This window comes from Lineus longissimus, chromosome 9 (genome assembly GCF_910592395.1).
Source record: "Lineus longissimus chromosome 9, tnLinLong1.2, whole genome shotgun sequence".
Lineage (NCBI taxonomy): Eukaryota > Metazoa > Nemertea > Pilidiophora > Heteronemertea > Lineidae > Lineus > Lineus longissimus.
Window position 1 is genome coordinate 4,772,181 of NC_088316.1, and position 18,525 is coordinate 4,790,705.

Below are 18,525 nucleotides of genomic sequence, written 5' to 3' on the forward strand. Positions count from 1 at the left end.
ACGAAAATGGAAATGACTTACGTCGTTATAGTGAGGTGACGTAAAGTCTGAGCTCGGCTTTATTATGATTGTTATTAGATTCTGTTTTCAGATGATTTTCAGAAGTAGGCAATCCGAAGCAGGCACAACCTGATTCGACACTACCAATTCCGCAAGTTCCGGACACCGACCAGTGCTCTTGCAACATGGAACTGGTTATGTCAACGAGCCATGTACTACAGGAATACTGCTCAATGTCGATAACAGACAAGAATTGTTGATTGAATAACTGGTTGACTGGATTGTTTTGGACCACCACTTGGTGTAAAGTCTAGCAAATTAGCTATCGTGTAAGTTGTCATTCCACTAAACAGACGCAGGCGCCTACAAAAATGTCAATTCCATGCAGTCTGTAAATGTAAAGCCAGCAATAGTTGATATCGAACAGTAGTAGAGATAGAATCATTGTGGGAGACTGAGGCAAATTGAGCTCGATCGCATATACATTGTACCTTGTGTATTGATTATAATGTTGCGAATTGAGAATAATACATCAGTGTTAGTAATTATTGATTGGTTGGCGACTTTTTTTATGAAACAAACCAAATCAAAATGTGCACACAGTAATTTGTTCTTGTTAATATGGCACTGAAAAGTAACTGAACGAACATTGGTCAAGTCATCAATTTAAGGTTGTTTATTGGTTGACCATAGGCACCACACTTTCGGCTAAATTTTGAAATCCTGAAGCAATTATTACTCCTACAATACGAAGGTAATGCCGTATTCGAGGGAGGGAGTCTGTTCCCTTGTGCGAACATCATATTGCATCAAATTAAATCTTGGTTGCGACACCAAGAACTGCTGCAATCAAAACCAGCATAATGTATATCCCATTTCAATCGATGATATTACCCGACGAAGGCAATTATGATAGTCGTTTGAATACATTAACCCTGATGTGATGATCTCGCTGACTTTTGCCACGGTAAATTTCGAAAATATTCAAATGTTCGTCAATGGCCCTCCACTTCAAAGGTTTGATAAGAAAACCCGCATGATTATGTGATTTTAACTTCAAATATGGTCCCGATGTAAAATGTATATGTAGATATGTTTCACTTGCTGCTTTATAAAGACTAAGGGATTTTTTAGGAAAACAAAATACCGTCAAACCAAGCAAGGTGGACGGTGATGACAAAGACTGCAAGAGAAACATTCCCATTTGATAGTTGGCTGCTACGAAGTTTAAAGGACCTGTAAATGACGAATCATAGCGCCGCCTTCGGCCTTGGTGAATAAAGTGGAATATAACCAACTTTAATGCATTATCTAATAGGAATATAAGCCCAGCATCAAATTGCTGGCGAAGGAATTCTACGATGATTACTACTGTGGTAAACTCTTGACTCAACACAAATGTGCTATTACGTACTAAGCTAAATACTATATTGTCACGTTCATACGTCCTGATGACACCGTACATGCTCAGATATATTTTGAGTTGCGCGTCGACCTTTTGACAAGCGAAAACAAAATTTGTCAAATCAATACTTGTAAACTGTATGAAATCAGGACTTCTGCGATTTTTCACGCATTTTTCTTTTTTTGGAAGCTCGACTCGTCCAACAAACTTGCCTGCTGAGAAATCATACAGTTTTCCATCACGAATATGCCATTTTCCCCCTGTCCTTCTCTGAGGAACAAAAACAGTGTAACTACGAATACATAACGGAGTATACACATCAGTAATTGGAAGAAGAAAGTATGATGAATTGTAAAGTACTCGAAAGGTTTGAGTATTTTGATGACGGCTAAATACTAACGATCTTCTTGTGGGTCCGTTACCCACCGTGAAATGAAATATTACCCACAATTGTGTTGGATGAAAATATAAATGTTCATCTATCCCTAGTTTATGTTTGGCCGACTCGATCATCTTTACGACAGAGAGACTCCGATCAAAACGGTACTCACCAAAGGGATTAACCTACACACGATGGAATGAAGAAGGAGTTCAATTGGAAATCGTACATGAAATTTGAGAGGTTCCAAAAGGTTCCCAAAAAGTGCTAATATTTAAGATAAACATGTCATATTAATAGAATAGATTAATATTTTCTATATTGGGATAATATTTGTGAAGTTTCTGGAGATAACCAATTCGTGTTGTATATCAGTGGAAAAGCCTGACTCTAATCGTCCTGCAGGATGTAAGTGATAGTCTTGTTTTGGCTGTCATGACGTTATTCATTGCTTATACGCTAGAGAAAGTCAGTGCCGCCCATTGAGATGCTGATATCCCATTTTTATTGCCTTTCGGTTGCCTGATCATTACATTATCACTACCTCCTTACATACAGTAACTGCCTTCCAACTGCCTTCCAACTGCCTCTAAACTACTTTCTTATTGCACCGCAACGAGGCAACATTTAATTCACCTTTCTGTAAATATGAACGTGCGTGAGATATTCCTGCATTTTATCTGTTTTAGCCGGAGATTGGATGAAATACAAGAATGATCCGTCACCTGGTTTAAACTGGTAATGTCTATGCTCATCATCATGACAGGGAGGGTAAAAATACGTGGGAATCCTAGCAAGTACCAATTTACCGGATCCTTTATCAACTAAACCATTTCTTGGACGGTAAACTTGCCTAAGGTCATCTGCCTTCAGACTGCCCTTTTGTTTTGGTAAACCAAGCAGGAAGAGCTGGTCTGACCATGCATTAACCATGATTGCCACATGAGCAACACCTTCAAAAAAGGAGCTATATTTAATCAAGTACTTCTTTCCTTGGTACCGTTTATCTTTTCTGTTGACAATTACGTACCACATTCGGTTAATGCGTTCAAGGTAATACAGATCACCATTTATGCAATCAGCATAGCCATGCTTTGTCATGAGAGGTATTTCAATTCCATTTCTCAACACTACTTTAAATTTACCAGTAATATTTCGCTCTACCGATTCATAAAAGGATGCTTTCGGAAGCATTCTCACAAGACAGGAAATCAACACTTTATTCTGATACCCTATGTCTAAGTCGATATATGCCGTGCCGGTTGCAAGACAGTTATCCCTGTTCGGAATGACAAGTTGCCCTTGGAACGTGCCTCTCGTTGTGTCATACAGAGGATAACGACCACGACTTAAAATGAACAGAGGCAGCCCCTTGTAATCAATATACGTCATTCCCCGAATATCAGGTCGATAGAATTTTGATTTGTACCTGATAGCATAAGAGGCACTACTCAATTGGTATACAAGTACCCTATAAAATGGAGAGTCAGAATTGGGTTTCCTTAGTAAGAATATATTTCCTAATTTAAGGTAAATAACCTTCTCCGTTTTGAGTGGAATAAACGGTGGTATGAATGGCAATTGCTCGATACATTTATATCTAATCACTTTTACGTCCTATAATTTGGTAATAATTGATAATAATGTACGTTTTTCGTAACAGTGCACCAACTCTAACAGGTGTGTGTGAAACGGGGCATTCATTTGTCATTGTCGCCAGGAGGTGAACCAGAGTAATGATGCTTCAACATGAAACTTAAGGTAAGTGATCGCATACGTTACGTTGTGATCTCCGTGTATTGACTGACAGGATGTAAAATGATCGATCTACCTTCTTTTGATACATCCGTGATCCTCTCTGTTGAAATGCTTCTTCCTTCTCCATACATGTTCCCTCCCGGTTACTCAGCTGACAGGTTAAGTATACGTCTTCTGGTAGAAGGGCAAATGTTAAACAGCCACGCTGATAGCAGAGCAATGCACAGGATAAAACGGAAATTACGTAGTGATTGCCCATGTCCGGTTCCAGGATGCCCCAGTGGACTGCAACATTTTTATATTTTGCAATATTGGTAGATATGGAGACCATTGTACTAATCCGTCGGTCGCATATCAGTTACTTTTAAACAAAGACTCATCACAAGTTCTAAATTAAGCCAACTAATCGTCCCATAGCAAACGAGGGTACTGAAATAGCAATGCACACATCAAAAGGGAGAAGCTCATGTCCGTTACCAGTACACTCTCAGTCGACTAAAAATGTTCGCCACATGTACGAATGAGAAAACATCTTTTTACTAAACCGCCAGTTGGATACCGGTAACATTGAAACAAAGATTAATCGCAAAGTTTAGTGTGCTAAATTATTAAAGCCAAATGAATCATCTCATAACAAACAAGACCAATAAATGGTTTTCTTTTCTTTTTCCCTGACATTAAGGTGTTCAGATATTGGTATGAATGAATATAATTATCATGGTTTAGACCAGCAAATAACGTATTATTGGTGCAATATCTTCCTGTTTAGCTCCGCAATGACGTGCAGCTGAGGCCCCGATTTTCGAGTATTGCCACCGTCTCAGAGCAAACCAGTTTTGGATACTTTACATGTGTACAGTGCTACCAGAAAGTTAATGTCCACCGTTTTTTTTTAATATCACAGAGATCAAATAAGATATTTGAATTCGGTTTTCAGTAGAGTATGGTATAGTTGTCCATATACCATTGTATTAGGATGCACCTAATTCCATCCCTTCATTATGTGACAAACATTTCTAAAAAGGTTTTAACAAAAATCCCTTTTTTTATTTCATGCGCCCATGAACAGTGCTTTATGACCATCATTTTTTGGCACTTGCAATTCCATAGATTGTGTTCGATAGTCATGAAAAATGCACATTTTTGCTTATGATTTTAATGTTATTTTTTGATTCTCTTCCATAACCTTTGATAAAGACCCCCCAATTATTCGTGCATGAGCTAAGTTGGCCCGGACTGACTGCATTGCTGGCCATGAGCTGTGTTCTCAAAGGTAAGCTGTCTGAAAAAAAACAATCACCTGTAGCGAGCTAAAATTAATCTTCAAAATGAAGAATTTAGCAGGAATTTTCTAGTAACGAAAGCAAAAAAAAACATTTGTTGCATCATAGTTCACCCATACGTTGTGAAAAAGAACGAAAATAAAAATAAATAAAAAAAGTTACTTTTTGGACTTTTTTAGAATTGTTTGTTACATAATGAAGAGACAGGATTAGCTGGTCCCAAATACAACAGATGCATGGCAAACTAGATATACCATTGTCTGCTGAAAACTGCATTCAATTATCTTATTCTATCTCTGTGATATTTAAAAAAACCTCTGGACATTTACTTTCTGGTAGGACTGTACACATCAAATTCGATGAGTTCTTTTCTGAATAACCCGATACTATTATCCTGATAATTAACAACTGAGTGATCAGCCGGCATTAAATATTTACCTCTCAGTCTCCCCGACTGATCACATTAACCCTAGGAGATGTTCATGCAGCTTGTAACACTCGATACTTACCGGCCGGAACCAATCCATACTCTGTTTAGAGAGGCAAGTGCAGAGATGTCTTGCGTATGGACTCTGAATTTGTCTGTGGTTCTACCGGGAGTCGAAACTATTACCTACGAGCTATGGACCCGCAGCGCAAACCACGAAACTAATTCCCTAAGAGCTGGGTAAAGCCCTACCGGGCCATCACTTCCTACCGTGCCTACTCGAGGCATCACCAGTGCAATCCTAAACTGACATCTTGTGTTGGCAATATGGATGGCTCATGAATGGAATCTGCATGGTTGAGGTCGGGGCTTTAGACACGATTGATGAACTTACATTATCTCGATCGCCCGTGAGAAATAAAGTCAATCGCCCGAAATAATCATCTCGATCGATCGAGATGATAAGTCAGTTGATCGAGAGAATATCATCACGATCAAGATAAGAAGTCCATCGATGGAGATAATTCAGCACAAATATTTTCATGTTAAAAAAGTATCATGTAATATCCTTCCCCAGCCACGGCACCAATTACCTCTTAAAATGGAAGAAGAAAACCCATCAAAACTGACTGCATTATTCTGTTATTTCGACTTCAATCCCAATACTATGTAACTCATAAAGTGGAAAAATAAAAAAAACTGACCGCATTATTTATATTTTGATTTTATCCCGACTGGCCCAGAGTGATGAGGCCTACCTGCAGATACCATTTTTGCGGTTCAATTATACTCGGCGACGCGCTGCACAGATAGGAAAATCTACACGTCGAAGGTTTTTAGCACGCAGTTGATTACTCCGCTTATACTGCGACGAAAATGGAAATGACTTACGTCGTAATTATGGCAAGCCAAAGCGGAATTTATTCAAGACTTTAGAATTACCATTCAAGAAGTTAAATATAAGTTCAAGAAGGAAATATATGTTCAAGACTAAAATATGTTCAACCTTGAATCAAATGTTTTCAACCTTGAATAAAATATGTTCAACCTTGAATAAAATATGTTCAACCTTGAATAAAATATGTCCAACCTTGAACAAAATATATTCAACCTTGAACAAAATATGTCCAACCTTGAACAAAGAAAAATTCAAGACTCACGTGACCATATTCAAGACGCACGTGACCACAAAATTGATGACGTAGAGCGTAGAATCTGTGGTACTTCTGATGCGTTCTGTTTCACGACATGATTGATTGCCTGTATAGCCTAAACACTCAAACATGTCAAAAGACAACGAGAATCCGATACAGTGGTGTCGGCCCTAAGAATGAAAGGTGAGAGGCATTGCGCATTTTGAACCTATAATTTGCCTGATATGTCTGTGAAACATGTATCGACTCTGACATTCACTCGGCATCCATGTCATGATGTGTAGGATTTCAGTACATGTCAGGTGTAGGCGGCTAGGTACGTGTACAACCATGTGTCAAAACCTCGTGCGAACAATTCGAGCTCCGAAACGCAACACAAGTACCATGGGTTCGGGAAAGTCCGGACGCGGGTTCGGGAAAGTCCGTAAAGCATCAAAACATGAGCAACTACGTCATCAATTTTGTGGTCACGTGCGTCTTAAATATGGTCACGTGAGTCTTGAATATATTTTGTTCAAGGTTGAATATATTTTGTTCAAGGTTGGACATATTTTATTCAAGGTTGAACATATTTTATTCAAGGTTGAAAACATTTGATTCAAGGTTGAACATATTTTAGTCTTGAACATATATTTCCTTCTTGAACATATATTTAACTTCTTGAATGGTTATTCTAAAGTCTTGAATAAATTCCGCTTTGGCTTGCCATACGTAATAGTGAGGTGAGGTAAAGTGTGAACTCGGCTTTATTATGATTGTTATTAGATTCTGTTTTCAGATGATTTTCAGAAGTAGGCAATCCGAAGCAGGCACAGCCTGATTCGACACTACCAATTCCGCAAGTTCCGGACACCGACCAGTGCTCTTGCAACATGGAACTGGTCATGTCAACGAGCCATGTACTACAGGAATACTGCTCAATGCACGAAGTCGATCACAGACAAGAAACCTGGCCAAATCGTTTCAACATGCAGGATCAGCCGACGACTGAGCGCATTAGACGAATAAGGATGACTGTCTAAAGATTGAACGCGAAGAAGAAGATAAAGAAGATCATTTTCATCGGGAAGCTGCATGCATCAAGCACCATTGACAATATTGCACGAAATTACATTGATACCTCCTCTGCGTTTCTTTAAAACAAACCTTCATGAATGCACCCAGATTTGTTCCAGAAAAATGCCGACGAAATCTCAAAACGCCAGAAAATTCTTTGAATTTGTTTATCGAAATCGACTTTCCTTTTGATTCGCATCCGACTCCTTACGTGACTGTTGATTGAATAACTGGTTGACTGGATTGTTTTGGACCGCCACTTGGTGTAGGGTCTAGCAAATTAGATATTGTGTAAGTTGTCATTCCACTAAACATACGCAGGCGCCTACAAAAATGTCAATTCCATGGAGTCTGTAAATGTAAAGGCACCAATAGTTGATATCGAACAGTAGCAGAGATAGAATCATTGTGGGAGACTGAGGTAAATTGAGCTCGATCGCAGATACATTGTACCTTGTGTATTGATTATATTGTGGCGAATTGAGAATAATACATCAGTGTTAGTAATTATTGATTTGGCTGGCGACTTTTTTATGAAACAAACCAAATCAAAATGTGCACACAGTAATTTGTTCTTGTTAATATGGCACTGAAAAGTAACTGAACGAACACTGCTCAAGTCATCAATTTAAGGTTGTTTAATGGTTGACCATGGGCACAACAATTTTGGCTAAATTTTGAAATCCTGAAGCAATTATTACTCCTACAATACGAAGGTAATGCCGTATTCGAGGGAGGGAGGCTGTTCCCTTGTTCGAACACTATTAGACATCAGATTAACTAATTTGGCCGATGAAAAGAGATTTATCCGTTTGATCAATTGCAATCTCAAGGGTAGAAATCTGTTCTTTGGTTCCCAAAGAGCCTCCCCTGTTTTAAATGGGCAATCAGTTCATTTTGAAGGAGTTCTACTTAAGGACATCAAGTTGTAGCCAAAATGGTATAGTGCCGTTGGCCAACCCATTCAGGGTTGGCACAAAGGCACTGCCAATTTGAGACACCTCACCAAAGTCAGTAATTCTTCGATACTGATTTTGGACGGTTTTGGAAAAATCATCTCAATTTGAGACACCTCACCAAAGTCAATAATTCTTCGATACTGATTTTGGAGGGACTTGGGGAAAAATCATTTCAATTTGAAACACCTGTATGTCCAAAGTCAGTAAATTGCCGATACTGATAGTGGGCGCACGTTGAAAAGCATCATCATAATTTGAGGCACCTGTCAAATTCAGTAATCTTTGATACTGATTTTGGACGGTCATGGAAAAATCATCTCAATTTGAGGCACCTGTCCAAAGTCAGTTATTCTTGTCGGACGTTGAAAAAGCATCACAGTTTGAGACACCTGTCCAATGTCAGTAATTCTTCATGCCTATTGAGGACCGACTTGGTGAAAATCATCACAATTTGAGGTACCAGTCCAAAGTCAGTATAATCCTCCGATACTGATTTTGGACGGACTTGGTAAAAATCATCACACTTTGAGACACTTGTCGGCCAGAGCCCTGTATTAGATACCGTGTACATTACGTGTACATTGCTGTTCGTAGGTTTTGGTAAAAAAATTACCCCTAGGGAATCAATCCTCACCCTGTAATAAAAAATTACTTTTGTACAGCACATCCGTCAAATCGTTGCTCGCGCATTGATATGGCCCTATCAAAATACGAGTTCTAAACTGACCAGTAAGACCACATTTCCTTAGATAGATTGTCAAACAGCATATTTCCGTGATGGCCTGACTCTGTAGATTTAGAATCAACCACAGATTGAAAACTAGAATTGAGAAATTTGCTTTACAGCAAATTTGATGGTCCCCACACTGTGCAATGGATGGTGATTTTGCTTCATATGAAGCCACAGTTTGGTTTTGGGAATAAGAGCTGGATATGTGTCGTGATGGGCTAGGGCCAGGAGGCCTAGGTGCTGTTATAGATGGAGTACTAGTGAAAGTTGAAGTAGTTGGCGTAGAGTTTCCAAACAACGGGGAAAAGAATAGCGAGGAAATTACTGGTAGGGTGAACCAGGTCCGAAAATGTAACGTCTGAACATTGTAGCGAGTGACGTGTGTCAACGAAAGAAGAGAAGTCTTCAGCTGAACAAATTGGTATTTTATATCTTTAAAAATATGACGTACATAGTATAAAAATATATGGCTTGACTCCTAATGAAGACAATTGCAATTTATAATGAGTAAAAGCATGATTACGAAGGGTTACTATATACTCTTAGTATGTTGACCATTCAACAGGCAGGTGAAGGCATGACATTATGTACATGATTGTATGAAATTATTTGAAAACACCACTCAATTACGGGAACTGAAATAAATGCCTTATCTTGTGCTACGTGCATAAAAGTTACAAAACTTGTCTACCACAAATCGCAGCAACGGATATTCGTCACTCATCCACTGTTCGACTCTTTTACCCTGTACCGTGAATTTTCCGAATTTAGATTTTCCTCCGGTGAGGTATACGGTTATCACGAAAAGTTTTCCTTCCTTACTGTCGGCCTGTCCCAAAGTGTATACTTTAATTTTGTCCTCGACATGTGATTCACTTTTGTCTGAAACCTCCTTCCACACAATGTCCACCTCATTTTTTAACATTTCGTAGTAGCGATGGAGAAGGAGTTTCTTCCAAATGTTGAATCTCTCTTTAGAATCGGGGTGAATGATTGCACAAATACCACCATTTCCCCTTCTCGATTTAGTTTCGACAGTATCACAGCCACCAATAATGCCTGTATCGTCATAATTATGTATACTGTCCTGTACCGTGCGTATATCGGCCTGTACATCGACCTGTACACTGTCCTGTACATTGGTACTGTGTATTTTTGCACTTGCACTGACGGAAATTTCGGGCGACACTTCTTGTGCCAGATTCGCCAATTTCTTGGCTTTTTTACTACCAAGTTCGTATTTTCGACTTTCCTTGTTGTCTATCCAAAAAACCATCTTGATTTCGTTATTTTCAACTGTCAAATGACTGATCTAACGCCAAGAAAAGGACAAAATAACATTCACATTTTAAAAACACGAGGGCCTTGCCGCCATCTTGAATGAGCATGCGCAAATGGATACATGCACTCGACCCAATCGACCAAACTCGCACAGTGCCGAAATTAAAATTCAATTTCAGACACTGGAATTGGTAAAATTCCGCCATCTTGGATATCGGCATCCTGAGATTCAGGTGTTTTCAACACTGCGTCACCACCACTTCAAACTCCAAAGTCTTATCCAGGCCTAGTAAGTGCCACCTTCTTTCATAAAATGGCTTGTTTTATAAATAAATAACAAAATATGATCTTTGTAAATAAAACCCGAGATGTTCTGGTGTGTTTTTACGTGAATTTATTGCAAACTATCAATGCAGCGTAGTGCAGTCATCGTGTTCTCGGGCGTAGTGGTGATGCGATAGCCTCTTTGCAATTGTAAAGATTCTTTACATTTCCACATGCGCGGTACTGCTTTTCAAGATGGTGGCAATTTAGCAGTGCCAGAGCCGTTGTTTAGGAACGACATCAGCGCCTCTAGTGTCAAGATTGCCAATCGACGTCATCGAGCATTGATTCGGGAAAGTCCGGAAGCGGGTTCGGCAAAGTCCGGAAAATATTCTCGGCCAAAAATTGACCAAAAAACGCTTCAAAGTCATGGAAATAATGAGAATATTGAAAATCTTTTTGTGATATTCCATGCATCGAATTTCCTTCAATGGGATTGGAGTGATTGATCCTTGATCTATTCAGCAGTTTGGCTGGACAAGCTCCATAAATGTTTTGTGGAAGAAGAACAAGAAACAGAACCCACCTGCCTATACCTAGTGATATCAAGATGGTCTCCACTGAGAGTGTGGAGACCATAATTAATTCCACTTTGATCCATCCCAGCCATGTATTTACCACAACTTGACATTTTAATAACCTCTTAATGTATGTGACTGTGCCACACTTCCGGTCGTGGATGAATACATGTCTCTGCCCTGTCCAAAGTCAGTAATTCTCCGATACTCATTTTTGACGGACTTGGAAAAAATCATAACATTTTGAGACAGCTGTCCAAAGTCAGTTATCCTTCGATGCTGATTTTGGACGGACGTTGAAAAAAATCATTACAATTTGAGACACCTCCCCAAGGTCAGTAATTCTTCGATACTTATTTTGGACGGACGTTGAAAATGATCATTACAATTTGTCACCCCTTTCCAAAGTCAGTAACTCTTCTAATTTTGGACTGATGTGGAACAACCCGCCATGCAAAAAGGTACCTCCGCGCGGTAATGCATTATTCGAGATATAGGCGAGGCAAACATTGCACCCAAAACTCACGCGTGCGCAATAGTTTCGACTACTAGCGGTGCTATTTTACCGTTAATTTTAATACTACAATGTATTACCTTGTTTTGGCGTACAGCATCTTGAATATTTTCGAATTTAACTCATGAAAATTGCATCAAGTTCCACCGGACTTTGGCTGAGTAACGAAGTAATACATTTGGGTCATTCACTCTCAGACTCAGACTTCAGACTCACGGTTTTTGATGAGGCAGCCAAAACTTCCAGTTCGTATCAACAAGTAGTCTTGAGAACCAATCATGCCAGTGTCTGTGTCACAAAATGATGATCAGTTCGCAACAGTATCGCTAGGAGTGACACAATATAAATCACACGTGGATGTCGCCGGTCACAATATCGGATTGTAACGGAGCTGTCTGCAAGATCATTTATAATTTGGAATACACAAAGAACAAGTGCTTCATGAACAGGATATTGCCAAAATAAGGTAGGAGAGATTTTTATAACATGCTCCAATCCAAAGTTTGTTTAGCCTGAGTAGAAAACATAAAATTGATTTTAGTATTTCTGTAAGTTTTCATATCAATGAACCTTCAGTTCACCACCCGTTGCTGTCTTGCATTGCTGGTTTCTCAACGCCTGCTTTTGTGCTAATTCTATAAGCATCAACAATCAATCCCTAATTGTGCTGCCCAAACATTGAAAGGTTGGCGATTGGTACCACCATTTTGGCTAGAACCTGAAATCCAAAATCAATAAGAACTCAATCAAAATGAAGTGAATGCCCATTCAAAACCTTGGAGGCTGTTCTCTAGAAAACAAAGAACAGACTCCTACCCTTGAAATTGCCATTCACTTTGTTTTGAAGGAGATCTAATTGCCAATCCTTATTAAAAGGGTTGACCATAGGTACCGCTATTTTGGGTAGAACTTGAAATCCTAAAGCAATTAGAACTTCTTCAATACATAGTGAATGCTAATTTCAAGGGCTGGATTCTGTTCTTTGTTTTCCTGAGAACAGCCTCCCATGAGCATTCTGACAATTCTTTGGAAAGAGTTCTCATTGCTTTAGGGTTTTGAGGTCCAGCCAAAATGGCGGTACCTATGGTCAACCTTAATGAAGACAATTTTCATTTTGTCAATGCTTGCCAATAATTGATTCGGCAAGATAAACGTGTTATGTTGTATTACTTAGTAGAAAGATTACGCTGTTCGTGCTCCTTGGAGCTTTCTGTGGCCAACGTATGTAAAAAATTAACATTGTCACAGTGCAGTTATTATGCACCCAAATTTGCTGAAACTTGGTATTCATAGTTTTTAGCTCAGCTGACTAAGTCAGCCGAGCTTGTCAAATAAGTTGTTCAGTGGCGTCCGTCTGTCCATCCATCCGTCCGTTAAACCCATGGTGCACATTTTGTAACCGTAAGACCTAGATACTTCAATTTTGCATTTCTGGATACTTCTGGTCAAACTCTACTTTCAAAACAAAATTTGTCGCCATTCGACCTACTTCCTGCGCGCGAGAGTGCATGAAGGAAACTGGCCTATATCGGCCTAGGAGCAGCAGAATTAGTCGAAATATGCTCTAATATTAAGATAAAATTCTTGAAAATCTATTTTATTGAGAAAAAGTTCAAAATTTTAACAGGAGAGGGCGCTACCTGCCTTTTAATTATTTCTGCCGATTCAAATTCCCGCCCGATGACGTCAGCCATCAATGAAGTCTCCTATTTGCCAGTTCTCAAAACATGGCAGCTGCACAACAAAAGCAGTAGCTCCAGGAATAAATCACTGTTCACTTCAGCTTCGTAATCGATTGTACCCCCACTTTATTGTGTTTTGTGTGGTGTTCCTATTCAATCAACGATGTAAGGCCTTATTATGTTGGTTTTAATTGAGAAGGTGCATTATAAGCGGCGTACGAAATACCGAAGCGGAGACAAAATGGCGGCATGTTGTTTACGCCATGTGCAATAATCTTGGAGCTCAATGACACTCAAGTACCCAATTTTCTGCTTAAAAAGTAGTCTGGTAGGCGATATTATCACTAGTTCGTTTCAGTGGTAGTCATAAGGTCTGTTCGGCAACTGGCAGCGCTGAAAAAATACATTGCATACTGTACAATACCAAATGGCACATTTTAAAAAGCGCTCATTGGACAACGTAGGGAATCACCAGAAATGACGTCATCGCTGGTCTAAATAGAAAACTACGGTGGCGCAGTAGAGCACAAGAAATGGTTTAGCATTAACTTCGTCATGCAAGCTTCAGCAACAAAACGATTTCTCATGAATGATTTATTTGTCATCATCAGCTTGTTTCCCCTGATAGATAAAAAAATGATTTACAATTTCCATCAAAGTTTTCTATTTTGTGTACAGTCACATGTTATTTAACTGGCAAGGAGCCAAGCAGTTTTGAATATTCGCGGGAAAATACTTCGTACTTGTAAACGAGGCTATGACAATGAGTATCCTCATTCATGGCATATACTTCATGTTTCGGTAAATATTTTCATACGATGATTTCACCCGAATTATGGTCAGGATTGAGGAATGAACAGTGGCATAATTATGTCAACCAAAAACATTGGTACCGTAGTGAACGCAAAAGGATATCAAATACCATGGAGCATGCCATTTTCATGCATAATGAACTAAACACCGGGAAGATATTAATGATATTAACTCAGCTGAGCGCCAGGCCCTTGGGCCTCTTGTTGTATATCAGTATACACAGTGGTCTTGTTTTAATTTATATTGAGTAAACGATAACATATTTTCCTACGAAATATTTTGTACAATTTTCTCCAAGTCCAGCTTGGTTGGATGGGAATATTTCCTAACCAGACGACGACGAGTGCATTTATTTTGCAGTAAAAGTTACGTGCGATTGAGAAATTGATCGTGCCTGAGGGGATCGCAAGTTTTGATGGGATTCACCCACTACTGTAAATAATAAACTGGGTTAAGGGGCAGAGCTATACTGGGTGTTTTTTTCTGAAATCTTTACAAGTCCGAAACCTAAAACATGAGATAAAACAAAGAATGTTGCTTGCTTACTTATATCAAAGATATATTTGGGGTCAGTAAGAAATATTGAATAAATGAAACAGTCTTTTAGGTACACAAATCTTCTCAATTATGAGAAACTAAGGAATTTTTTGGAGCAAGGAATAGGCGAACCTGCTGATTTTTCTCTGCCAAAAACCTTTTCAATGCATGAATAAGGGTTATTGCTAGGGCAAGCTAGCATTTTTCAAGGAAAGAATCACCGATACTTTAGGAGTAAATGGTGATTTTATTTGCAGCTTTTTCAAAATTGTCCAACAGTCATCATCATGAGGTTTTGAAATGAACCAGTTTTGAACCCACCCCAATGGGCATAGGCCTACAAATTTGTATGCTCAGCATATGACGAATCTATGGCCTTTTCCAGGAATTTTATAAGATAATTCTGAAGTAGCCAGCATGGCCAGAAGCTTCTTGAAATGACATGTTATTCATATTACATGACTTTTCCATTCATCTATAGTTTGCAAAGCTTCATGCGTCTTATTAGGCCCACAATGTACCATCATTTTTGGTAGTGTGACTGAGGTAGGGATACCTTCAACATTGTTTACTGACCCATAATTGATACTTGACATAAGTAAGGAAACAACAGTTTTCATTTTATTTTTATGAATTGGGTTTCAGGCGTAGGCCTTATGGTGGAGGGACAAAGGAGATAGTCATGGTTGACCAACACACTTGAATGCCTTTGATGACGGACAAGGGGGAAAAAGTTAGTTCCAATGCAGGCCACCAATTTCGGGAAGCATGTATACCAGTAGGCCCCAGTATCGCATTCTTTTTTGGAAATGCTTCCGCCTCGGCCTTAGGATTTTGATTTATTATGTAATGCATGTAATTCCTTATACAATACAAAATAACAGGGAGACCAATCAGGCTTATAAGGAGGTTATGCGGTTCCGACTCCCATGTGTCCAATCAGTAAACGGTCAAACGTACAGAACCCGTCCTGAAATTAAATTGTGTCGCATTTGATTGAGAGAAAAATAGGACAGAATCTATGCGTGTATTTTTTCATATAGCATAAAAACTAGACAATGTTTAAGGAATTGAACCCGAGGCGGAGGACCTATCGGCTCGGGTTTGGACTGTATTTTAGCTCCACCCTCGAGTGTCTTGGTAACTCAACCAAGGTCCGAAGCCGAGGGTTCAATTTCTATTCTAAAATACCCCAAACTTAAAAACATAGGCTACGAAAATAACTTGAATATGTGCGAATTTGGCAAATTCCATCCATCGCCGGCCCGGAGCGCCGGTAGCACCGTTGTTTACATTATGTTACGGCAACGTTACAGAAAATGAGACATGTACATTTTGTACAGCGCGCATAGGAAGTCCGCATCGGCTCGCTCAAGTGATGCTAAAATCCGCGCAAATGGGCTATTTGGAGCGTTTTTCTCGGCAAATATGTATAGTGCTCATTAAAAAACTTAGGGTGGTTGATGCTTCCTTGGCTGATTTGTGTTTGAAGCAGTGTTTGGAGAGCCTCAAACTTCTGAAGTGAGCTGAAATTCCATTGACGTGACGTGTGCATGGTTTCCACATATTAGTGCAACCCGAGGGAACTTTGGTAGAGCATCTTGGTTGCGTGTCCTATAATACCTTGGTACCGTAAAGTCAACTTTTAAATGGAAAATGCATAAGCCTCGTTCTGAGAGTGGAGTGTTTTGGACACGCAACCAAGATGCTCTACCAATGTTCCCTCGGGTTGCACTAAAATGTGGAAACCATGCACACGTCACCCCGTACGGAATTTCAGCTCACTTCAGAAGTTTGAGGCTCTCAAAACACTGCTTCAAACACAAATCAGCCAAGGAAGCATCAACCACCCTAAGTTTTTTAATGAGCACTACACATATTTGCCGAGAAAAACGCTCCAAATAGCCCATTTGCGCGGATTTTAGCATCACTTGAGCGAGCCGATGCGGACTTCCTATGCGCGCTGTACAAAATGTACATGTCTCATTTTCTGTAACGTTGCCGTAACATAATGTAAACAACGGCGCTACCGGCGCTCCGGGCCGGCGATGGATGGAATTTACCAAATTCGCACATATTCAAGTTATTTTCGTGGCCTATCTTTTTAAGTTTGAGGTATTTTAGAATAGAAATTGAACCCTCGTGGGTGGAGCTAGTTTTAGCTCCACCCGAGAGTGTCTTGGTAACTCAACCAAGGTCCGAAGCCGAGGGTTCAATTCCTTAAACAAACACTTTCAATTTGTTTCCTATGAAATTTTCCGTACGTTAAAATGGACCGTGTATACCAACCATGAGGCCTAGTTTACACAATCATGACAATGGGAAACGTTTAAAATTCAATGTTCTAATTGGGGGTCGGCCTTTATCGATCTGCATGAGAATACTGCATTACAATGCAAATCGTACACTGTTATGATCTTTTAGTTCATGAGCAAAACAATGAAATAATCTGTGAGTGATTTCGCTTCTCATATATATTCATTAGTTTCTATAGCCACGCACTGATGACAAACCTATATTCATTCATGCATACACCCGCAAAACTCATGATTTACCGCTTCGCCAGCATTCCCGTACTCAAGCAATTGATTTTACCATGGTTTTCGCTTTGGTCCGATCGCTATTGGTTTGCCACGGCACAAGGCAAGTTGTCGCGTTGGTCATGCCAAATCTTGAAAATATGATATTTCTTGCCTTCCTCCATTGGTTAACCCAAGGTGATAAGGTCCACTCGAAATGTTTTTCATGCCTGCGCATAATTTTGCCCAATCGAATTGCACCTAGAGCCATCCGTCCTTTTAGTCATATAAACATGATAAATGACCCTATCGAGCATCATTGCTCGGGAAGTATTAGGTAATTCTCGGGCAATAATTTTCGACCAGAACTCTCAAATCAATGATTATACCTGCTAGTCACAATAACCATGATAACAAGCCCATTTCCGATCAATTCTAACCACTTGTACCGGAATACCCGGACACCAATATTTATGTGTATAATTTGCGTCATATTGCTATAAAGTGCCAAGGTCTCAGAAGCACTCAAACTCGCCCCAGTGCCGAAATCAAAAAAAATTCACACGAGACAAGACCACTAATGAATATTCATAGGTTGGAGGGTCCAGGCCTAGACGAGTGCATGTTTTTTACTCACAAGTACATATTTGGAGAGGTATTGAAAAAATATTTGCTGTGGCAAGTCTACAGATATAAATAAATTGTTTGGTAAAAAAAATGATTTTGAATTTAGACAACCTGGCCATGGGGGGGGGGTGGTTCAAATTTGGAGTGAAAATGGCCGAAATGGGTAAAAATGTCCACTTGTGTCAAAGTTGTCAATTTAAAAAAAAATTTCCGTGGTCAATCACCAATTTAAATCGCACCAGTTACTCGCAAGACTAACCCGTATATCATATCCGAATTTCAGTTTCACAACTCCACGCATTCTTTGATGGCGGGCATTTGAAATAACTGGAAATGGCTTGGAAAAATCAATTGTGGTCTTGTCTCACACACTGGAATTAATCAATTGCCGCCATCTTGGATGTCGGCATCCTGAGATTCAGGGATTTGATAATCCTACGTCATCCACTGCATCACCAGTTCGGACTGTAAATCTTATTCAGGCCGAATTACTGCCACTTTTTCTCATAAAACGTATTATTTTATTAATAACTAAGAAAATATGATCTTTGTAAATAAA

At 39.4% G+C, this 18,525-nt stretch overlaps 1 protein-coding gene across 3 annotated transcripts in view; it reads left to right on the plus strand.

Moving 5' to 3' along the window:
* The first annotated feature begins 12,174 nt into the window (after positions 1 to 12,174).
* LOC135493434 (relaxin receptor 2-like) overlaps positions 12,175 to 18,525 on the plus strand; it is a 224,447-nt gene continuing 218,096 nt past the window's right edge. For all 3 annotated transcript variants that reach the window (XM_064780779.1, XM_064780783.1, XM_064780784.1), the window contains exon 1: positions 12,175 to 12,254. The gene's annotated coding sequence lies outside the window, so the exon portion shown is untranslated. The remainder of the gene's footprint in view (positions 12,255 to 18,525) is intronic.